This window comes from Seriola aureovittata, chromosome 19 (genome assembly GCF_021018895.1).
Source record: "Seriola aureovittata isolate HTS-2021-v1 ecotype China chromosome 19, ASM2101889v1, whole genome shotgun sequence".
Taxonomy (NCBI): domain Eukaryota; kingdom Metazoa; phylum Chordata; class Actinopteri; order Carangiformes; family Carangidae; genus Seriola; species Seriola aureovittata.
Genome location: NC_079382.1, coordinates 21,143,812 through 21,168,403, shown reverse-complemented (window position 1 = coordinate 21,168,403; position 24,592 = coordinate 21,143,812). Strand labels below are relative to the sequence as shown.

Here is a 24,592-nt window from a genome sequence, read left to right as displayed (position 1 = left end):
TTTATTATAAAGCAGGTCTAGGTTTCTGTTTTAAAACTATGAAAGTATCAAAGTGTGCAAGTGTGTTTTAAAACAAACCGTCAGGACTTCTGTAACGTTGTGTACTGTGAACAATATCACAGCTCGAAACGCGATGCTTCCGTAGATATCAATAACTGTTTTATACTGAAATATGCCTCCCTATATATTATAAAAAAAATCTTTAAAAACCACAATATGAAAACCAGAGTAAATGGTGACGTTGAACATATTTAAACTGCTGCTGTGTCGGACTGTTTTCTGTGTTGTGGCAGAAACTTGACACAGATCTCAAAACCTGGACGAACAGTTGATCTAATAGGAGAAATCGCAGTAACGGTTGGACAGGAAAAGGGGCCACCTCTAAACAATCCAGGATAGGACGACTGAAAGCCTGTAATTTGGAGAACAGCTTGGCAACCAGCTTTGTTTTCCACTTTCTAAACCTCCTCCACGGTAACCATCAGCTGTTTGTCCACATCCTGACGCAGTTCAGAGGAGACTGCATGGTGGTAAGAGACGACCAGCCCCACCCCCACCTGCCCCCACCCCCCCCCACCCTCCCTGCCAGGACTGATGTGAAAGCTTTTAAAGCGACTGCAAGTGTTCATTAGAGATAAGGGAGTTTGTCTGCCCACGTAATTGCCCGGCTCCTGTGGCAGACTGTATGTGCCAGTCAACTATTACCAGTATGATAGCGGCCTGCCATGCTCCAGCAGCTGCTCTTGTTCCCTGACATTTAGACCCATTTAGGAACATTATAAGTAAGAAGCCAACGGGGCCTTTTGTGTGTGTTTGCCTGTTTCGCTCACACAGAAGATTAATGAGTGGAAATTGCGGGACGTGTTTAAAAAAATGAATCATCACATCAGTAAACTGCAGGTTTGTGGTTGATGGATGTCACAGCAGAGCAGGGTAACATTATCTTTACACAACATTTCATACACAAGCACATTAACACTGAGACTGAGATGCTAATCGCCCGGAGAGGCTGTGCTTCGGGCTAAATGCTAACACCAGCATGCTAACACCTTCATAATGGCAATGTTAGCTGATAGAACCTAGTGCTGGTTCGGTGCTGGTGCCAGAGCTGGTTCATAGTTGGTACAACTTGCAAACCTTCTTAAGAACCAGTTTGCTTTTCCTAGTGCGCCACAATAGAGCCACAATAGAGCCACATCATGACGTCAGTTCATATGTTCCCAGCAAAGGCTTCACAGGGGCCCAGCAGATAAATCTTGCAGCAGGGCTCCTTCAACTATCATAGTTTGGAAAACAGTCAGTTTAGGGAATTTATAGTTAGTGAGAAAACATGTAATGAAAGCAGTTTGGTCCTATTAGTTTGGATTCAGCAGATCCTGTGGGCTGATGTGTCTATAGCATTATTCATTTGAACACACAGGAAAGCAGAATCATTGGAGGTGGGACATTCTTCGCTATCGCAGTCCCACTTTGTGATTTCAGCTAACAAGACAACGGCACCTCTCTCTACAGAAATCTTGCAGTGTGCAGCTTTAATTCTGTAAAGCTGGCATATTCTTATTTTATTTTGCCAGTTCAGTGAAACCTAACAGAGCATTGTCTCTCTGGCTTCACTTTTAAATGGCCTGTTTAAATGGCATTCTGTACAAGATTGCAAACTTTAGCATTGCATAATTTCAAAGAGAATATTTTTACTGTTTCGAGACAGACTGGATCTGCCCTGCAGCTCCGAGTCTCTGGGGAGTGCCAATTAGCTTGTTTTTCTTTTCTTTGATCATCTGAGCTGAGATGGTGCAACATCATGCCACACTCAGGTGATGATATTATCTCCTATTAAGGATGTTCAAAGCAGCTCTCTTCAGTATCCCCAATCCCTAGAATCAGTTCATCGAGATTCGTTTATCGTCAGGTGCTTGACCGCAGCTCCGACTGCGTGCTCCCACTCTGAGCTGAAACAGTGAATATTCCTCATGAGCGTAAACCAGAAGCGCTGTTCGCCTCAACAAACTAAACTCACTATAATTCTTGATATTTTAAAAGTTGCCTTGATAAATATTGAGATTGATGGGTCAGCGAAGAACCCCTCAAATTTTGGTGCGGATCCAATAAAAGGGGCAGATCCAGGACGGAGGGGGGGTCACGGGATGATTTATGTGATTTCAAAACAATGACGATATACGGTAGTTTGGATCACTCCGGATGGAGACACTGGTTTTACTCTCCATACTTCGTCTTCTTCACAGCAACCACACTTCCTGTCCCTAAGTCACATGTTTCGCTAAGCTAACCAATCAGAGGCTAGAAGGACTTAGACTGGAGTAAATAAGAGAAAAACTACAGAGACAGATTGAAGAGGTTACTATAACTGTTTTTAAAGATGCAGATGTAAATAATTTAAATATGTAAATATGTAAATAACAACGGTGTAAACATAATTCTGTAAATAGATAACTGCATGAAGATAAATGTGTCAATAATTAACTTTAAATGTATTTTTTCAGTAAAATAACATCTAACATCTAAACTTCACATAATAATAACTGTATGTTCTTTTCTTTCATACCAGCTTGGCATTTTAAGTTAAGTCAATAAGGAACTTGAAGGTGTGTGTTTGTGTTCATGAGGAACACAAACACGTGAGGAATTAGCCCATTGATCACCGTGTGCTAACTCCCAGCTACATTAACTCTTAGAAAAGAATGGCTTCCATGTGAGTGTATCCCTGCACATTCGCTCACAACTGACTGAGAGCTCACCTGAAGTGGGAAATGAACGGATCATTACAGGAAGTGATTCAGTTCAGTTCACTGACCCAAAAGACTTGTCCTTTTGAATGGACGACACAACACTACCTCCCGTGTCTGCATGTAGAAAACAGACACTGGAAAGAGAACGCATCTGTTCAGCTGTGTTATGTGTAGGTGATGATTCGTGAAGAGATTACAACAGTAAAAGATAACACACACATGCTTTTGAGGATATATGTATCCGCCCACTGTGCTTTGAAGTGGATTAAACAGACAGTGAGTGTATTAGAAAACTCTCAAAACAGAGAGTGACTCTGCAGAGCTGGCACGGAGCCACGACCGGATCTTCAGGAGGGGTTGCACATAATTTGGCCCTGGCACCGAGTCCCCTCCAGAGGACTTCCAGGCTAAGGTGAGCACAGCCAAGTCCTCCTGCAGCGGGTGACATCCATAAAGATGACAGCAGCCCTGCAGGAGACGCTGCCGGGGACGCAGAAGAAGAGACGTGCCCTAAAATGACCAAGCTGTTCGGGGGCTGACGACAGCGCCTAATGATAAGAAGTGGCAGGGGTAGCTGTGGTTCTGTTGGCAGGCACCGGGCCCATTTGGCATAACTGCACTCGCTGGTGAGGCGGTGATAACTTTAGATTGCTGAAATCATCAGGCGTGAAGCTCTGTAAATGGACATCAACAGGAAAGATAAATGGTGATGAGTAAGCGAGCCAAAGTTGACGCCCTGCCTGCCTGACTGATGCAAGCTCACCTCTTAAGTAACACAGTCTCCTCCAAGATGGCCGGCACACATCAGGAAGACGCTTGGCAAGCAGCCCCCCCACCCACCTCATCATAGTTTGATCTAACTTCCCCCAGGCTCTGCGATCAGTGGCCTGTCACATTCTGTGATCAAAATGGAGTAAATATGAGAAATAAACAACTTTAGGTTTCAGCTTAAAAGAGTTATTTTTCACCAGCGGGAGGAGGACGAGCGAACTCCCTCCCACCCCTACCTCCTCAGTCCCCCGATGAAGTGTTATGACAGTAAGTTTAATAAAGCATGAAGAACTCATTAATAAGTAATGCTCTGCTGTGCTGACAAATAACGTGGGGAGCATCAGCTGGGGGCCCAGTGTAAATCACGTCAACATGAGCAGCCACACATCAAGTCACTGAAGCCAGATCAGGAGTTATTTCAGTGACGGAGGCTCAGCATGTGTGTGCAGATATGCATCAGCAGAGGAAAACTCACAACATCCTCCTGCAGGTTCGAGTGCAGACGACACTAATTCACTTTTCTGCAAGTGTGTGAACATAACTTTATAAAGCCACATTTGCTCTATTTCTGAGAGAGAGATAAGAAAGCAAAAAGAAAGCAAAAAGAGTAACCGCTAAACAGCTGCTGTAATGTAAACAATGGGGCATTTCATCTTTGTCAAAGCACGTCCACTGTAAGTGCTTGTTTTTGCCCTGACAGGTTCACATTCTTATTATCTACCCCCTACCTGAGGGTAGAAGGGTTAATACCCTCGGGTAGGGTAGTAGGGTTAGTACTAGGGTAGTCGGTAGTAGGGTTAATAGAAGGGTAGTAGGGTAGATTGATAGTAGGTAGTGGGATAAGTAGGGTTATTAGTAGGGTGGTAGTAGTAGTAGGGTAGAAGGGTTAGTAGTAGGGTAGTAGGTAGTGGGGTTACCCTACTCTTACCTTACCCTAACAATCTGTGCCTGTCAGTGGCCAAATCAATCAAGCAAGACTTAAATCAATGCTGATCAAGTGCCCCAGCTGTTTATCGGTTGTCGGAAATACTGTTCTTGCTCAAGTGAACCTATTGCAAAGAGTTTTGTCCCTACCGATCATTTACACTCAGCAACTTGGGAAACTAAGGTTAAAAAACCCAGATATATCATTTAATACACAGGTACAAGTTTGATATCAGTGCTCTCATCTCACTGACAAATTTCCCACATGTTGAACTGTTTCTTTAGGCGTCAACACAAACACATCTGTTACAGTCTGTGACAGAAAAGCAGCAGAAACCAGACAATAAAAGGCAGAAAGAGGCTGACAGCTGATGTAAGCTCGCAGAACATTGGCTTACATGTGTGGGCCACATGTGATGTATGGTCTGTTATTGCACAGGCCTGAGCTACACACATCATAATGGGATCCTGCTGCTCTCACATTCCAATGCCAAGCCGTGGACCATGAAAATAACACTGAGTCAAGTCGGCTTCATAAAATATGGCCACTTTTGTTAAAAAAAAAAAAAAAAGAGAGAGAGAGAAGAAGAAATAATGGGATTCTGGTGTTTTACAGAAGCTCATCTGTCTGTGGCCACTCGTGCAAGAGGTTTATTTACAGCAGAGGATAAAAATGCATTCCAGTGATCACAGAGCTCATATAAACTCTGCCTCATAACCTAGACCTTGATCGTCATCTATTTGCTTTGTGCCACAGATACAATGACATTACAGCCGCGCCCTTTATGTGCAGCCCGTGTCACATCTTAACAGATTTATTTACAACTTCCCATTTCTTGCTTAGGGCACAGAACGGCCTGACAGGATGCGCTACACAGTGCAGAACTGCAGTGGCGTATATGTATCTCGCTGAGTGATGCTGAATGAATGCTGCTTATCTAACTGATTAGACAGGAAATAGTTCATTATCGTCTACTATTAAACAGCTGTGGCCTGCTAAAACACACATTTCCTGCACCGTAACAGCTATTTGCCCAACCAACCATGCTAATGAGCTGCAGTGTTTGGATTAAGAATATTTTTCCTTGACTGTACAAATACCTTTCTGTCAACAGAGATAAGCAAAGAATCATTACATTAATTTTCCTAAAAGGTAAAACCCATTATTGTGACAAAAAGCCGATGAGCACGCTGCCCTCATCTCTTATCCTCTCATTGTGTGTCAATGTGCAGTGTAATCCAGGGGAAGAGGCTGATTCAGCACCATGGACAGCAGCTATGCTTAACATGCTTCTTCTTCTACTATAAAAAACCATTATCCTCGGCAGCTGCTGCACTGTAGCAACTTCTGGACTCCTACAGGGTTTATACTAAGATTTCCCTCTATGTTTAAATCTGGCTAGTTTAGATTGTTTTTGAAAATCTAACTGGAGTAATGCATCAGTTCACAATTTTACAGATTTTTGAGATTGATTGACTTTAGGTAGAGGTTGTATTAAATGAGGAAAAACCCCTTTATCTTAAATGAAAATTCCAACTTATTACAATATGTACTTTAACTGCTACAATTTATATCAGTTACATAAACATTAAAGGTCCCATGTTGTATAAAGGCAGATGCCCACCTGGACCCACCATCCAACCTTGCAGGATTTGGTGTCTCTGAGTGTTTTACCTGAAATCTGTGTTGCGTTTAATTGTTGATCCATAAGAAGATATATTTGTGGTTTTAAGAAAACAAAAACCATCTCAGTGTAGTTTTTACATCTCCTCTCTCAGGCTTCTCTCTGAAGCTCTAGTAACAATTGGTCAGTGAGCCAGTCAGAAGAAAGGAGGCTCTGAGCCTCTCTTCTGATTGGCTGACTGTTTTCTGAGTGACCCAATAAAAATATTGAAGATTTCTGGTAAAACACTCACTGCTTTTTTGTGACATCACAAAGTTCCAGAAGTCCTGACGGCTGGTTTTAAGGCTCAGTTTCTTAATACAGGCTGTGTGCATTTCTCCGTGGACTGAGCACTTTGATATTTTCACAGTATTAATATAGAACCTAGACCTGATCTATAATCACACTACACATGGACCTCCACTTCTTTTAGACTGTATGGACCTTTAATTCCAAACACTCACACTGTTTACATGCACCAGCAGATTGCCAGAGGAAGGTTTTTCTCTTTTTGTCAAATGCTCTGCAGTGCTAGCAAGCTTTTATCATGTGGTAATCACTCTCTCAATCTCTCTTGTGTTTTATCAGGCAAAGCAGACATTTATGTATATAAAAATGTCAAAGATTATTACATTGATATAAGTTTAGAACTCAGCCGAAAATATATTAGCAGAGAGATATCTCAGCTGCCTGCTTATAAACCTTGTTGAGCACTATCTTGTCAGAAACTGACTGTGTGCCAAACGCAGACAACTCGGTCACCTAGAGTTTTTTTTTATTTTTATCTTTTCATACAAAACAGATGTAAGGGAAAAAAAATCAGACTCATAAAAGCAGCCTTCAGGATTTATCCCCCTGCAGCTAACGTGTCTCCTTTAACGGCCATCGTAAATGTGACAAAGTTAAAGTTACATGCTCCATTGTGTGGCATGTAACGCGGTACAATCAATGTAAATGATGCAACACAGCGGCACATATTTCCCACCTTCATGTGGAGACTGAGACTGCATAAGTTAGAGAAGTCACAGGTGGGTTCATTATGTGGAGCGTGAAGGTGTCGGCCTCATTAAACCGAAGTCAGATCAGTGGAGTGGAAAATGATCATACCACTGGGACTGTAGGCGTTCACTGTGCGACATATTTATCATGGTGACAAAAAAATAAAATCAAGTAGAAAGAGCTGCTGCTCGGCTTCAGAGAAAACCCAATGCAAATATGCTGAGGATGAACTCCATTTTGTTATATAATGTGATAGAATTACAGATGTGAGTCAGTCCAACACTTCCAGTGTTTTATTTTGATTGCCAACTAACACAACCAATAAGAAGCCTGTCATAGTCTCTTAATTTCCACTACACTCAATCTTTCCTGTCCCTGTTCTTCTTACTTCTACTCCACATCTCACATCAAGCAGGTCTGATTTAAGAATAAACAGTCACTTTGTTACACACAAAGCAGGAGAAAATTACAGGATAACTGGAAATGTAAACTATTGATAAATGGTAAATAAATACAAGAAGTTCCATTACATCTTATAACGTGATTTGAGGAGTCTGACATGAAATGCTGCCCGTTTTTAGTTTGTGTGCGTCTTAGAGCTGGCTCTGCTGTAAAAAGTGTGATTCAAATAAAGATAATTAATTAATTTGTTCATTCATTAAGCCCATACACATCTGTGTGGTGAATATGGAAAAGGCTCTATTGTTTGCTCAACAAAAAAGAAAAACAAACTCAAATGTACTGAAGCATTTTGATTTTAATGACTCCATGGAAGAAGCTAATACAGTGAGGCACTCTAAAGGTTCCTGCATGTCTACTTCTGTCTCACAGTTTTGTATTGTGCAGTCTAAATAGCACTCTGGATGCTGCTTGTGCTGATATGCAGCATGTTCATTAAAGTCAAAGTCTCATTAAAATCTTAACTTCAATATCCCCCGAGCATCAGTAACACTTCAACTCTCTGCAACATCTTTCACAGCGCAGCTTTAAGCCAAAGAGAGTGATGTGTCGGGTCATTGGTCTCTCCACTGAAGATTACCACTGAAGGTCAAGACATTCATCCACGTATCAGATGTACTGATCCGGGTATTTGCTGGCGTTTCGGAACAGATGCAATCCCTGCTCCACCACCTACCACCCCTACACAGAGTTTACAGAGTATTTCTGACATTTCACTAACGTTGGTTTAACACTTTAATGTTCAACAATGTCAATACAATTATTCAACCAACAATTAATACACCATTTAATGGTTAGGGTTGGGGTTAGCGTAACCTTTTGACATATCAAAAATACTGTCTGTAAACTCTCTGTAGGTGTAATATCCAAATAAAGTGTTAAAAGCCCAATTTAATAATCAGAGAGTCAAAGTTTTCAAACAAATCTCCTTCATCATAGTTCATAGACACAGTTCTCTGATCTGCACACTTCTTTGCTTGTTTTCTGCACTGACTCACAAAGAGTTAATAATGATGTGTACATATAAATAAGTCGTTAGCACTGTTGCCTCAAAGCAAAAAAGGTTCTGGGTCCATCAGCTAGGATTGGCCCTCAAAGGATAAGTAGTATAGCTAATGGATGGACATATAATCACATATTAATTATGTGTATGAATATGTCTTGGATATACAGTAGGGTGTATGTAATGTAAGTCTTTTGTATTTAGTGGTGAATAAAAACAAGGTGATAAAAGTGCAATACATTTGCTGAAGGAGCAAAACTGAGGGGAAACCTCACTGCTGTACTTTGCACAGGTGAGAGCAAAGCGAAGGGGTGAGTCAGCAGAACAGCGCTGAAGAATGAGAGCTCTGGCCCGGCTGTGTTTCCTTCAGCACTTATAATTGCAGCCTCAGAGATTTTATACTATCTAGCATCCAGCACAGCTTCCCCCCGAGTGGAGCGTCGTCCAGGCAGATAGTCTCCGGGTGCTCGTGTAAATGTTCTCCCCATGTGTGAACAAATACAACTTGAAACAAAGCGGCTCCGAGCTTACTGGGTTTCTTTTTTTGCAGGCTAATATATATTCCACCTTCCTCTGCCCCCCCCCCCCCCCCCCCTCCCCAAGGTCAACAGAGCAACAGTATTGAGTCAGAGATATGGCAGCCATGGCAGCAGAGCTGTGCTGATAAAAACATCTAGGTTACATCCCGGCGGATGTTCTGTACCCGACTTGAAACACATTTTCACCTCATTCTATCCTATGACAAAAACTCTTGATGTATTGTATGTGATTCAGAGGAGAAAATCTTGTCCTGGGGGGGGGGACGACACGGGAACATTTCCCACCTGTTTCTCTATTCTGAATTGTAACAGGTTGCATAATGTTGAATCTTTTTTTCATGACTGAGGGTTTTCATGGGGTTTTGGTGGAAAGTGACAGCTTGTTACGGAGGGAACTGACAGCAGAAGACATTATTATGCTTTTTTCCCCCTGTATTTCAGATGGAACTGGAATCCAGCTAAAGTTGGCTGTATTTTTTTTTTTTTTAAACGATGGCTATTTGAACATTGCTGACTTTTTCTTTTTTCCCCAAAGAGCACTCAGAAAAAGAACAAGAATATCGAATGGTAATTTGAAAATGCACTGACTTACACTTTAACAAACAGGGTCTGTATTTGTAGTATACATCATTTAAAAGATGACAAAGTATAAGAATCATTAAAATCTATTGCTATTTTTAAAAAATTCAGGTTCAAAATAATTCAACCAAACACCCAAAACACAACCCATAAATCCATATATTTATATTTCTATATCATAGTTCCTTTGTCTGCTGTAACAATGCCAATTGGCCGCCTATCCTTACTGTAAATCTTGCTATCTTATTAGTGATGGGGCTTTTTTTTTATATGAGCTTCTGGCATGGGTCCCGAGAGTGAGTGTGGTGAAAAGTGGGCAGTCAGACAAGGTTGTACAATTGACGCTGCTCCACTCATTTCTGATGCCTCCGCTGCCTCACTTGGCTGCCAAGCTGGCGGACGAGTCCTCAGATTTGTTGTCGATGAAGAGGTGAAGTAGCTGTTTCTCATAAAGTGGCAAACTGTTTTATTTTTGTTGGTAATTTAATCGTCTTTACTATAGAACCCAAATACTTCCACACACTGCTTTTCAGATGCTTCAGTCTCACAAAATGTATTTATTAGCTTAGTTTACTGATGAGTCAGACAGTCTGGCTACCTGACTGTACATTTTGAATTCAAACATGTAATTCAAGTTTGAATATTTGAAGAAAAGTTCAAGTTTCGAATAAAAAGTGAGAGCCCAAGTTGTTGGCTGTGTCCTTCAGGGTTCAAAGAAATCTGTTAGACAGAAAGATGTTTGAAGTAAACTTGAGCAGTTTTCTAACAGCTACATAGTTAGCTAAAATGGCTAAAATGAAAAAAATCTTGTTTTAAACAAGTTTGTTAGTATTTTGTTTTATGACAAAATAAAACTAAACTACCTGAATCCACATCTAATGTTTGATTCAGAATCGCATCAACTAATGGGCCTAAAACTGTGTTAACAAATCTGCTCTTTAGCTGCTTAAGCTATCGCTAACTTTAGCTCTACTGAGCGACATGACAGATGCTTCACACCTTTGAATCCTGAAAAGTCTGCGTCAGACGTGATGGGATAACAAACAAAAAAATGACAAAAATTAAAAGTTCAACAAAAGATTCTGAAAACATGCCAAGCTATTTACAATCCACAGCTACCAAGCTAACCGTAAGCTAGGCCTACCTGCCCAGAGATAATGTCAACAGATTACCTACAATCTAGATTAAGCCGCTGTGTTGGTGTATTTGAATTAAGACACAACCCATTCTCTATTTTTCTAAACTTCAAAATGATACACTGATGTGTCCGACTTTGGTTGCTTTGCTTTTCTTATTTGGCCAGCAAAGTAATTAGCATTAATTATCTGCAGGTGTCAGTGACATCTGTCATTATAGCTGGAAATCAACACTTGCCGTCTAAGATTTTCCCTGCCTACACCTTGGTATGTCACTGTTAATGATAGAAATTATACAGTAATTACAATCAGAGCTCTGTCGAAATCATCACGACGTTCATCACAACCAACAGATGGGTTCACAGTTTAAACAATTAGATGCTCACCCGGCATTGGGGTGGAAAACACGCCTCCAGAGTATCATCATAGCTCATATACATTTATTCTCACTATTTAGAAAATACAGCAGCTTACTGGAAAACCATGGAATTACTGCATTGCATATCACCAGCCAGACACGCTAATAATGTAAAAACTATTATTCATCAGAGATGGCTGCAGTGTAAACAGGGCAGAGCTTCACCCCAGCAAAACTGTGTCAATACAGGATTTAATCATTATTGATCAGCCACACAGGATCACAAGAAGAGCCTCTGCGTGGCTGTTTAATCTTTTTCTCTGCAAAATTATAAGCAACAACAACATGGCACATTTTCCATCCAAAGCCTTCAGTCTAGCAGCTGTCACCAATTCCCCAAACTGAAAACTCTAAATGCGTGTCCAACACAAAGCGCGTCAAACAGGGAGCCTTAAACATCCTTAAACACACACTAAAAGGCATTTATTCCTGCAGTTTCAGAGTGAAAAACAATAACAGTCTTCATAAAATCCAAATGCTCTGCTGAACACTGTGGTGAAGTTACCACCAAGACAAGAGGAGGATCAGATAGTGACACACTTCTTTAATATTGCCAGTTTCCCCGGAGGTGACAGCAGGTATCACAAGTGATAATGGCAGCAAATAAAAGGTCTCTGTGGAAAATATAAATTTTTTCCTCTGTAAAATCCTTTTTACCTGAACTAAGAAATCTTCAGGTTGTGTTGGGATGTTCCACTTGTTCACTCACTCACTCACTCACTCACTCACTCCTGTACAGTCATTCCAAATGTCTAAGAAAGTGCGTGTTCACCTCTGTCTTTATATCACATCACAGGATCCTGAACTTCAAAGACCTACAGACTAGGTTTTAACATTGCACAACCATGTTATGACACATTTTACTTTATCAAAAAAAAAAATTGCAGCCCCTTGGATTTAGATATTGCACTCAGCCATATTGCGATTTCGATTATTTTTTCCATTAATTGTGCAGCTCTACTACAAGTAAAGTTTCTTGTTTTTTTCCCTGCATAGTTCTTGTTCAGCACAACGAGGGGTCTGCAGCACAATGATATGCTGAAGTATTTCCCCCTTTATTCTTCACCCACTGCCTCCTCATTCAGCAGAGCGGCTGTATGCTACGCTGCATGCAACACCATTCCCTTCGCTCTCTAATACAGCATCCTCCTTTATCTGGTTATCAACTATAAAAAACCAAGACCAGTCCTCGCGGTGCTGTAGCCTCTAAAATCTGCTCATCACAGGTGACGCAGCTAATTGACAAAAAAAAAAAGAGGAGAAACTGTCTGGACCCAGTTCACAGAGGTACACATTAAATATTAATAGGTTTTTCATATTTTGACTGCATAATAGTTCCAGTTTTTCAGCCTTTATGGCCTTTGACACATCCTTTATTAAATCCCTCAGAGCATTTAAAAGCCGACTTGAATGCAGAGCTGGAGGACTGACCTGAGACGGTAATAAACCTGAGGGGACTGCTGCCTTCTGTTGGAATGACTGGAAGCTTGGAAATGAACCCAGGGGCAAAGGAAAGTCATGATATATTTGTTTTATTCACAAACTGAATCAATGGGTAGGTTAAATATAGTTTGGAGTTTATATGTTACGCGGTCTTACTGTATAAAATATCCAGTCCAAAAATCGTGATATACGATATTATCATGGGTTGAGGTTTTTTCTTTTCTTTTTGTGATATAATTATATCGTAGTATCGTCAACATCAACATCAAAGGTCTCACATTGTATAAAATGAGATGTCTGTGTGTAGTTTGATTATAGATCAGGTCTAGGTTCTATATTAATACTGTGAAAGTATCAAAGCCTCAGTCCACAGAGAAATGCACACAGCCTGTATTCAGAAACTGAGCCTTAAAACCAGCCGTCAGGACTTCTGGAACTTTGTGATGTCACTACACAGCAGTCACTGCTCTCAGCCAAGCCCCGCCCACCAGGACCCACCATGCAACACTTGCAGGATTTTGTTTCTCTTGAGTTTTTTTTACCTGAAATCTGCTATATTTTTATTGGATCACTCAGAAAACAGTCAGCCAATCAGAAGAGAGGCTCAGAGCTTCCTCTCCTCTGATTGGCTCACTGACCTGTTGTTACTAGAGCTCCAGAGAGAAGCCTGAGAGAGGAGATGTAAAACTATATGTTCCTAAAACCCCAAATATATCTTCTTATGGATCAACACTTCAAATAAAACACAGGAGGAGGGTAAAATACGAGACCTTAAGACATGCTAACTGAAACTTAACTGTGTATTTGAATAGGTATTTCAGAGTTAAAGTACAGTTTGGATCTAGAACAAAGCCAGTATCCAACAGAATAAACAGTTTTTAACCATCCTCATGGAATTCAGTGGAATAAAGTGGAGGCATAAAGAAAAAGGAGCAGACAAAGGAAGCAGAGCCCTAATTATCACTGAGGAGGATTGGGGGACACGCTCAGCTCACTTTAACAGTTTCAGTTTGATGTTCTCACTAAAAGTCTCTCTGAACAGCTTCCTCTTATTGTCCAGCCACCAAATTCCACAGATCTGAATGAATAAAAATGCTGGGTATCAATCATCACCGTGCAGTCTCTGCAAGAAGCACAATATGAGCTTTGCGAGCAGCAGCGAGTGTTTGCTGAGCTGTTTCGCCCTGGGCGAAGTAGAGGCTGCCCTTCACTTCCAAACCAAAGGACCAGAGCTGGACTGTGAAGTTTTGACAACAACAACTTCTGGGTTCATCAAGTGACACACACACCGGACCAAAAAAGGCTTCTTTTTTTTCCCCCACACACACACACACACACACACACACACACACACACACAAAACACAATCATTGGAAAAGGAAGGGATTCATTTTTCTGACCCTCATCTACCGAGCAACTTTCATAGTAATCAACATGGCACCATGTTCTGAGCGTTGTATCCAGTTGCTGCGCTACTCAGGAAAAAGGCAGAAAACAACCCCCCCAATATATTTATATTTTAATCTATAGGTGAAATGTATATATTCTAATAAGACACTAAAACTGAACATCAATCAAAGCTAAAGCAGCAGAAAGGAGAGTGTTCTTGACAAGGTCTAGGTCCTCTCACACTTTATTTATTCATTAATGCTTGACAGATGCAAATATAACATTATTTCACAATCAGAACCAGATTTAATTGTTATGTTTTAGCGCAATAATAGAAATTTAGGCCAAATTTCTCATTCTGTTAATGAAAATAAATACATCGTTTTCTTTCTCGTCTGGTCAAAGAACAGGATGGATTTCATTGTGTTTCCCCATCAAACCCATTTACACCCACGACAGAAAGTAAAGCACAACATTCTGCGTTCGCATCTGGTCACACACCTTTTGGTGCATGTCATTAACCCATTTCTCTAAATCTGAAACTCTTCCATGTTTAATCTCTCTTCCTGATTCTCCAGCGTAACACAGAGAAATAAAAGCCATAATTAAGCAAGCCTTAAAACATGTCTAGCTTCTCAGGGGAAGTGCCAACTGTTTACATCAAAAGAGAAGCCACACTGATAACAGCCTGACATTACTAATTCTAATAAAAGTGTTTGATTCGCTCTCATCATGTGAATAATTCAGCTTGGCATTAGATGAAAGTCGTCTGAGACAGCCCACATATGAGCATCCTGTGGTTTTATTGTCCCCTGTGGCAGTCAGTCTCAAGAAATCCAACGACCTTTGACATTAAGCTGATAAAAGTCGAAAAAGATCGCTTATCCCCTCCGTCGCATTTTTCTTTTTTAACACTTTTGACAGTTTAAAAACAGACCACTAAAAGCACAGGGAGCCTTTTAATTGCGTAACACTGTCACATCCAGCTTTGTCACAGTACATTATTAATGAGGATAAAAACCCCTCGGTCAGACCAGAGACCTCCGCAGTATATCTTCCCCGCGCATTCCCAACAAACCCCACAGAAAAATGAAAACTGTGTGAATTAAAAAGGCTGATGCATGCCGTTAATTTCTGTAAATTACTATCCTGCCACTCGTGCAGCAGTATTTTATCTCCACATCAGTTTAAAGAAAACATTAATCTCCTCGGTCGACAGAAACCAATAAAGCATGAAAACTTTTAAACTGCGCTCAACATTTCTTCTTCGGCAGCGGCGTGCATTGCAAAGGCTATTTTTAATTGAGTTTTGGCTCCAACCTGTTTTCTCCAACTGCATCTACTTGAACCTCGGTCCCGGGGCCCCGTGAAAGAAAAAGCAGGGTAATAGAATACAGCCGCGGGTCATCACATTTAATAGTATGACTCATCATTAACACTCGGCAACAGCCATCGATCGGGCGTAAGTGAAAAGAATACTTGAAAACAAGGCTGGGCTGGAGACTAAGTGCTCCATCAGATAAAGGAGAGCCATAACTCAGAGCTGGGAGAGGAGGCTGCTGCTGCTGCTGCTGCTGCTGCTGCTTCTCATTCTCAAGTAGGTTCAGATTACTGCTCATCAGCGTCACTCTCCACAGACAGACAGCCACACACACACTAAACGCTTCCTTCCTCCAGCAAGGATGGTTGAGGTTGACCGCTTTTAAAATCAGCTGGCGGGGCAGCATCGCTTATACCTGAAACATACATTACAATAATATAATTATGTTATTAATGTTGTGTACTATTGTTCCACTTACAGCAACGTAACCGACCGCTTTGCGATACAGTTTACAGTTTATGTCTTACATCATAAATAGTAATCGTGACATTTGAAAGCTAACAGTTAGCCTGCCCTGGGATTTCATTGAATGAAATCCACTTTAAATGTACCTGCGTCAGATCATGGACCATGTGTCTGATGTATGTGTGTATAGTCCGAGAGGGAAGAGAGATGCAGCCCTGGTCTAAATGATGTTTTAATGATGTCTCCTCGCTGTGGGGAGTAAAACAGTAGTGGGGAAATACTGAATCCTTTAATATACTTAGTGCAGAAACACTGGAAGCAGGACATGACCTCTGCATTTCCAGTGGCAGCTCTGGCTCTGGTCCACGAGAGTCAACATTTCAGTTTTCCATTACTGTAAAACTCACCACTAAATCCAAACATTTTGAGAAATCAGGCTATGACTGGTAATAAAGTGTGTTATAGAGGAACAGCAAGTTGTTAACTCAAGACATTTTCATTTGACAGAATCCTAAAGCAGCTTGTAAACGTGTGTGAGCAGATAATTCGTAAGTATGTGCTGTATAACTCTGGGCTTGCTTCCAGTAAATTACTACTTCTGCCTGCTAGACACTTTTGCAACTTTCTCAAATTGTCAAAGCTATCCGTTAACATTCAAAATAGCCTCAGCGACTCGCACAAAGCCAAGAAGCTGAGGAGAAAGTGGGTCCACCAGCAGCATGAGTCTGCCAACGCTGCTAAGTATTTCATGCTTATTGTTTCTGTCCCCAGGCGCTGAAGATTTTGAATCTTTTAAAACGTACTGTGCAGTAATACTTGCAAGCGCTCCATCCACAGCACTGCAGGGGATGCAATGCACTGCCAAAGACATTGGTTGCCATGGTAACCCCGACAGCACCTCCCCATAAAAGCCCTAATTGATAGCAGCAGATAGCTGCAGAGAATTAAGTATCATGCCTGGACAAATGCACTGACTGCCAGACAAAAGCCACGTGCAGACCTGTGTGTGTGGCCGATCGAAGTACGGGTGCCCAGCTGGGACAAATCCTGAGACATTTAAAGTCAAGTATACGCCACAAAAACTTCCATAAACTAAAATAACAAATTAATATTAATAAATTTAGAAAAAATGAAAGGTCCCATATAGTGTAAAGGTCTGTGTCCATGTGTAGTGTGATTATAGATCAGGTCTAGCTTCTATATTAATACTGTGAAAGTATCAAAGCCTCAGTCCACAGAGAAATGCACACAGCCTGTATTCAGAAACTGAGCCTTAAAACCAGCCGTCAGGACTTCCTGTAACTTTGTGATGTCACAACAAAGCAGTCACCACTCTCAGCCATGCCCCAAGCCCCACCCACCTCTCAGAGAAACCAAATCTTGCAAAACGAGTGTTTTACCTAAAATCTGCTATATTTTTATTGGGTCACTCAGAAAACAGTCAACAGCCAATCAGAAGAGAGGCTCAGAGCCTCCTCTCTTCTGATTGGCTCACCGACCTGTTGTTACTAGAGCTCCAGAGAGAAGCCTGAGAGAGGAGATGTAAAACTACACTGAGATGGTTTTTGGTTCTTAAAACCACAAATCTTCTTGTGGATCAACACTTCAAAATAAAACACAGAGGAAGAGGAGAATATGGGACCTTTAAATCCCATTCTCTCTTTTTTCCACCAACTCTGAATTATCCCCAAGGGAAAGCACTTCCCTCAAAATTTGATGAACCTGCCTCTCATTTAGTCAGAAATCCCATTACTCTGCTGAAAGGAACCTGGAGTAAATCAGCCTTCTGCTAGAAATATAATTATGAATGATTTTTGCATTTAGAATGGCAGCATTATGTTCAAGCATGTCAATAAAGCCTGAATGGTAGGTCTTTTTTACGGCTGTGTTTCAGCAGCAGCAGCAGCAGCAGCAGTGTTTGGGGCCTAATGCTGAGAGAGAAAGTATTGAGCCATGATATAAGAGAAGCCAAAGTTGCTGAGAAAAAACAAAAAACAAAAAGACAATGCCTCAGCCTCACGGTCTGTCTGCACACGCAGCTGGAGCAGACAGACATCAGCTCAACAGAAACGCTGGATGAAAAACGCTCGCACAGACGGAGACGACTGCAGGGGTTTTCGTCTCTTCGCTTTCCTCGCTCCGGTTGCTTGTTTTCGAATTAGACGTCTTGACTGTGGCTTATGAGCGACACTGCAGACGCAATGAAAGAGCTGAAACAGCGAGTCAGACCTATAACGGTGATGAAATAGTTCAGAATACAGTTGGGTTCAGGCATATTAACTCCCCAGTGCTGGACTTGATGCAACACTGAGCCCCGAGTGAAGAGAGATCCACAAAGCAGCCTGTCACTACACACCCATCAGAGCTCTGTGTTAGTGGTAGTTTCAGTGTATCACAGAAATATCATATGAGAGTAAGAGCCCCATGTTAGTGTTCTGTTTGACCCACGCTATACTCACATAAATGCAACCTGAAGCGTATTTTTTATTCTACAAGCATTTGCACATTTTTTGTGTTTATGTTTGGAGCTTGTGTCCCCGACTGATCAGCCGCTGATCATTAAAAATAGGTGACGGGTAGATGGGAATTAAAGCTTCTGTCTGCAGCCGTGAGAAGCGTTCTGTAGTATCGCCTCCTCACTTCGTTCAACGCGCCGGCCACGAAAAACAAAACAACACGTCGGACCGTGTGGACCTTTTACAAAGTGTGTGAGACTGATATCACGTATAAGCATCTGCAATGCATGACAGAAACGATCGGTGTCACACATGATCCACATCGGTGGCATCACTACTTAAACTCTGACACATCTGCAGCAGCTTCAACAGTCCAGTGTCTCAGACTCTGTTATCACCACATCCTCTTTCTAAGCTGAGCACATAACGGTGCTAAGCGGGCACAAGCGCCTCCTGATACCCCGACTGCTTACATCTTCAGCGTGAGTGGCCGCCCTGGGAGTTAACCCCCCCCCCCCCCGGCCATGTCTGCACCATCCTCGACCCACTGAGCAGCACAGGCCCATAAACAATCTTCACGGCCGGATGAGAGATCATGTTTTATTTCCAGACACCTCATCCACCTGGACTGTGGCTTTGTTTACTCTATGTTTCAAACTTATTGCTCTTTGTAGGGCTGTGACTGCTGTGATAGGAGCTAGAGGTGAGACAGAGGAGAGGACGGACAGTCAGAGAGAGAGAGAGAGAGAGAGAGAGAGAGAGAGAGAGGGGGGAGAGGGAGAAGCCATAAACACTGTCATTATTTATGTGTTCAGAAGTCAATTACACAGCAAACACAGCCGCGGTAATAAATATGGATCCAATGCAAAACTCCGGCGCAAGTTGAGTCAAAGGCTTTAAAATGCAAGCGCTGCAGAGGGAGGGGTCTCACATAAAACACACTATCAGCTCCACATTCAGGTGTTTTACCCCACGATTTCCTCCTGTGGTGTAATCTCAGAGCTTCAAAGTTAAGACATTAAGACGCTGTTCTCAAATCTTTTAGTATCTATACTGGATGAACAAACAGTGACTTCACTTTTTCCACAATTCCTTATCATGCATATTTATTTCATATTGATAAAAGTGATACTGCATCAACCTACATGCAAAAAATCCCTAATGAAAAAGTGAAAATATTTTTGTAACTTTATTAAAAATCATGTGAATCCTTCAGTTGTTCTGCACATGTGTCTATAAGTTGATTGGTTTTATCGGAGGTCCACAGAGAGCTGCTTGGACTTCCCTGGTTTGGTTTTTGTCCTGACATGCAGCGTGAGCTGCGGGACCTGATATGAACAGGTGTGTACAGGTGTACCGACTGATTCAAAATTGAATCTACAACACAGAGTGTGTTAGTCCAGAAGGTATTAATAATGTCTGAAGCCACTATTTACTTAAAAAAGACACACAAACCTTCGCTCAAGAATGATGCTCTTCCACTGACTGACAGAGCGCTTCGTTAACAGCAGGAAAGGAGAGAATGACTGACTATCGCAGACATGACGGTTTCAAGTTTCAAGTTCCTCCTCAAAAACCAGCAACGCAAATCTTTGATATGGAAGGAAATGCCTTCAACTCGTTTGTTAGGGCTCAGAGAAACACACAGGTAACCATTAAGACCTGATTTGTATGATTTTTTACCTGGTGAAACGAGTTAAATATGAACCTTTGAAACTAATTGACAGTTTTGATAATCAAATAATCATTTAAATCAAGCAGAAATGTCAAATATTATCTGGTAACAACCTCTACGATGTGAAGATTATTGAACTTTTTTTGTTGATGTTTTACAGGTTAAATTACTAATTGAGAAGAAAGATTTTCAGAATTACCAATTATGTAAATAATCCTAAATTGCAGCTTTTGTTTGGACCGCAGAACAAATTAAATAGAAAGAAGCTTTTTGAGAAAAGGTGTACTGCAGCAACCAGAGGAAGAAAAAAAAAATCATCCAATTAAATGAAACCGGGGATTGCACTGTGTGGCTCCACTGTGGGAGGACACCGAAATTGCATCAAGCAAATCTGGAGAATGGAACCCATATGGCTAATGGATGTGGGTTATGGTATTGTTTTGGAAGGCTCCGCAACATGCCGTCCTTCAGCTGCTACAGCGCCACAGACCTCCACAAATCATTACTGCGGGATAATAGAACACACTTGATCAGACCCAGGAGGAAGGGATGCCAGGGAAAAAGAAGACCAGTCTGTGAATAATGATCACGGTCACCTTAGTCATATATCACCATCCTGGAGAAGATGACTTGGATAAGGGTGTCAGCACGGACGGCTGACAAATTTCTGCACCATCCTCAGATTTCAATCCTGCAGAGCCACCCTCCTCCTCCTCTTTGTGTCTGCCTCCTCCTGCCTCCATAATTGCTCGCTAAGCCAGAAATTAATCCGTGTTGTAGCTACCCAAACACGTCTTCGTAAATTGGACGTAGCAGGTTGACCACCATGAATCTGGAGTGATGACACAGCAACGCCACAGGCCCTCACTTTCACTGAAGTGGCCTGCTCGCTGAAGTTATCCGGAACCGGTAACCAAGGTCATGTTGGTACAGTAGGTGGGCCTTCGCCTGAATATTGGATGCATTCAATTAGTGCTTCTGCAAAGGCGAACGTGAGTGAAATGTAATAACCGGCTCGGGCGTGAGGGAGCGGCCGGATTGATGCACTGGAAAAAAAGGGCTGCTGTAAAAAATCAGACTGATAGACTAACTCTCTCCTTCTCCCTTTTCTTTTCACAGTTTTACTGGAGTTGGCAGCCCCCCGGAGCCGAGCGCCGCCGTGTCGTCTGCCAGGCACGAGGCACTCCTCCATTTGTTACTCCCAGAAGGTCAGTGAAGAGCGTTTTCAGGCCCTTCCTCAATGTCCGCTTCCTCCCTGCCCACAGGAGTCATTAAGATGAATAGGACAATATGCTGTCCTGGCTGCTGCTAGGTGTAGCGCCATCATGACCTCTAATGGCTAAAATTAGACCTTCAGGAACTCATCTACTGTTCTCCCCTGATGAGATCCCTACTCTACTCAGACTGTGATGCATGGGTGTCATTCTGGGGTGATGCGGAAGTTGTCTATAGGTGGAAGTGAAGGATTGCCAACGAGACTAATATGTAAATATGACAGTAAAATGAGTAAATATGACAGTCAGTGCCAGCGGTGTACTTAGGACTGAGGACACTGAAGTCATGACCTCAGTATTTCTTCATAGAATTTGGAGGTTTTAGCATCCAGTGAGCTATTAGGTTGATTCCAGTATTTTTAGACTTTGTATATTAAAATTTGACGAATGTTAAAGTCATCTGGGCTTCTGCGAAATCCAAAATATGATCTCTCAATACAATCCAGCCTAAATATTACAATATACAGTATTATCGTGGCTGGTGGTGGAGGTGAGGTGGTTATGATATAATGTATTTTATGTTTCAGGTTTAAGCGATGCTGCCACTAAACAGCAAAAAAAATTTAAATGTATATTATGAAAAATATTGTATATGGTGGGAAATATCGCGATATTCGATATTATTGAATATCGACCCAAGCCTAAAGTCAACAAAACAAATAAAACAAATATAATACTGCATGTATACTGGTGTCTACATACGTGTTTCAGCTATACAGTAATAAGACAAATGTAGAATCATATTTTCTAGACTTTAATCTGAAATAGGGTTAATAGGGTAAAAGAATACTAACGCCATTATTTGTATATGCACAGATAATGAACTCTGAACAGATGCAGAGAAAAACATGAGTATTTTTGGGTTTTGCCTCAGACCACCACCCGTTCTCCTCAGACCCGTCTCCTGACTGACTCAGTCATAAATCAGTCAAACCTAAACACACAGAGATCAAACACACTGCTGCATTCATTCTGTGTGGTGCTGTCAGGATCTCCAATGCCAATACGTCAATTTAGAAATCATATTAATACAGATATCATCGTGTAATCATCACATTCACAGCAGCGGATACAGATGTGTCAGACAACAGGCTGGAGATGCAGCTTCAAGTTCAACACTCAGACGTCCTCTCATGACACCTTTGAGTTTTCACCACATCGGTTGTGCTGTGCAGAATAAAGCTGTTCCACAGGTGTTATTCCAACCACATGATCAGATACTGAAGCCTGACACTGTGCAGGTCCAGACAGGAGACTGGAAATCGACAAGCTGGAGTTAGGGACCTGTTCCCTCGCAGCGAAAGGAGAAATTAGCCAGGAATATGCAACGAACGCCCAACGCCCTTTTAACACAGAAGGAATTGTATAATTTCATTAACTCTGTTTTTCTAAAACCTGTGGGTAGTGCGTTCAAATACAGATATGACTTCTTTTTTTTTTTTTTACAAACATGACTCATAGGAGCTGATCTCCCACCTCCAGGGTTAGTTAACCAAAACAACTGTATTAAATTAGAGAAACTACTTGAGTAGAGAAAGATCATGGTGATCACTGAAAAAGAGCACCAGGGTACAGCAACTACCGTCTTCACCTGGCAGAGACAACAGTCAATATTCTCAACAATTCCTACAAACACAAGAGCTCGCCTGTCACAAAAACTGCATCAACTAAGATTATATACATATAATATATTATAGCACAATAAGAAAATGTTATTTCCTGTATCCAAGTCTTTATTTCCTGTTTCCTGTGAGGAGCAAGTACCTCCAGGAGCTTATATAAGCTGCGTTATGATGCTGTAGGTAATAACACAAAGCTCTGTAACATGCAACACACCTAATATGGCTCATTACTCTGGACTTTGCCTTTTCATCTTCATCGTCGCAGGCCGCCACAGAGCTTTAGGCACTTAACTAATAACAAAAGCTGTCTCAGATAGTTAATGCAGAGTAATGATGACAAGCAAGCAGCACTGAAAATAGCACCTGTCGCCCGAGACAATAATAAATCCCCAGAGATGAGGAGGCTGCTGGTGATGGTGCACCGACACAAACACGAGGGATGGGGTAAGAAATGTTTGAGCGCTGAGGCAGTGAAGGTGTGAAGTTTGAACTGATACCCCCTGCCCCCCCCAAAAAAAAGGGGGGGGGGTCTGAGAGTAATTGTGCCACATGCATTACAGATTACAGACAAAGACTGTGCTGGAATCAACATTAATACTGGATGTGGATGCAGGTTCATGATCCACTGACACAATTGAACAGAGTGTAAGTTTGAGCTGATTTCTGCTCTGGTGCACATTTTTTTTTTTTTTTTTTTTCGTCTTTGAAAAATACATGATGTTTGATCATTGAGCTGCTGCAGCTGCAGAGCAATCCTGCAGGAGGGGGATTTCAAGTTCTGATTGTATTGTTGTTGGAAGTTGATCATTTGTGTGGAAGAAGAAGAATGTAAAAGATTTTTGCAGCCTGATGATGAGAGAACATTGATTGAATAACAGCTGATTCTGCAGGAATGTTGCACAGTCAAAGAGGAGACCATAAACTCACTATCTGGAATCTTTGCTCTATGTGTTATGCGTGCAGAGCCCCTTCTGCAAATGCTTGGAACATATAGAACTCTTTAAGAAAAAAAAAAAGAGACGTGTGAGGTTCTGTTTACCTGCTCGGCATCCTCACCAGGACGCGGCGGTTACCCTTCCCGCCAGGAGCTCAGGGGGACCAGCCGGGATGCAGCGGAGGTCAGAAAGCCTCTCCACATCCCCCCCTTTGGAGGCTTTTGCAGGCTCAGGTTAGTACGGGACAAGTAGCGGCGGCTAGACGGCTCCAAATTCGGATGCTCCGCTCGTTCGTGCAGCCAGGTGCGCAAAAAAAAAAAAAAAAGGAAAAAAGAAAAACACGCAGAAAGAAGTCACTATGCGTCCTGGATTGCTACCTCTTCTCTGGTTTTAGTGGGCTGTGAAAGTGAAAACAGGAAGCATCCCCTCTCCTCAAGTCCACTTTGTATCGGAGCGCCCCTCCTCCAGCACCCCCGCGGATGAGTGTGGCGGCGGGGACGCGTGGAGCTTCGCTGTGGTGCCGCTGACTGGAGAAGGCTGCACGGGGAGAGCTGGGGCGTGTTCCAGGAGGAGGAGGAGGAGGGAGGGAGGAAGGAAGGAAGGAAGGGGAGGGGGTGGATGCGCAAAGATGCTCAGCTCATTGTGAGGGAGTTAAAAAAGTTTCTCAAAGTGCATCAGGGAGGGAGTCATATAGTCTCTCTATTCCTGCCACTGTAGGGCTGTCTATAGTTATAGTGTCTATAGTATAGCTGCAGCTTATACCTTTTAAATTT

The 24,592-nt window shown here is 42.0% G+C and overlaps 1 protein-coding gene across 2 annotated transcripts in view; it reads right to left on the bottom strand.

The window, feature by feature from the left end:
- The window catches only part of LOC130187171 (heparan sulfate glucosamine 3-O-sulfotransferase 5), a 64,410-nt gene extending 40,065 nt beyond the window's left edge, over nt 1-24,345 (bottom strand). For both annotated transcript variants that reach the window (XM_056404548.1, XM_056404547.1), the window contains exon 1: nt 23,924-24,345. The gene's annotated coding sequence lies outside the window, so the exon portion shown is untranslated. The remainder of the gene's footprint in view (nt 1-23,923) is intronic.
- Nucleotides 24,346-24,592: the final 247 nt, after the last annotated feature.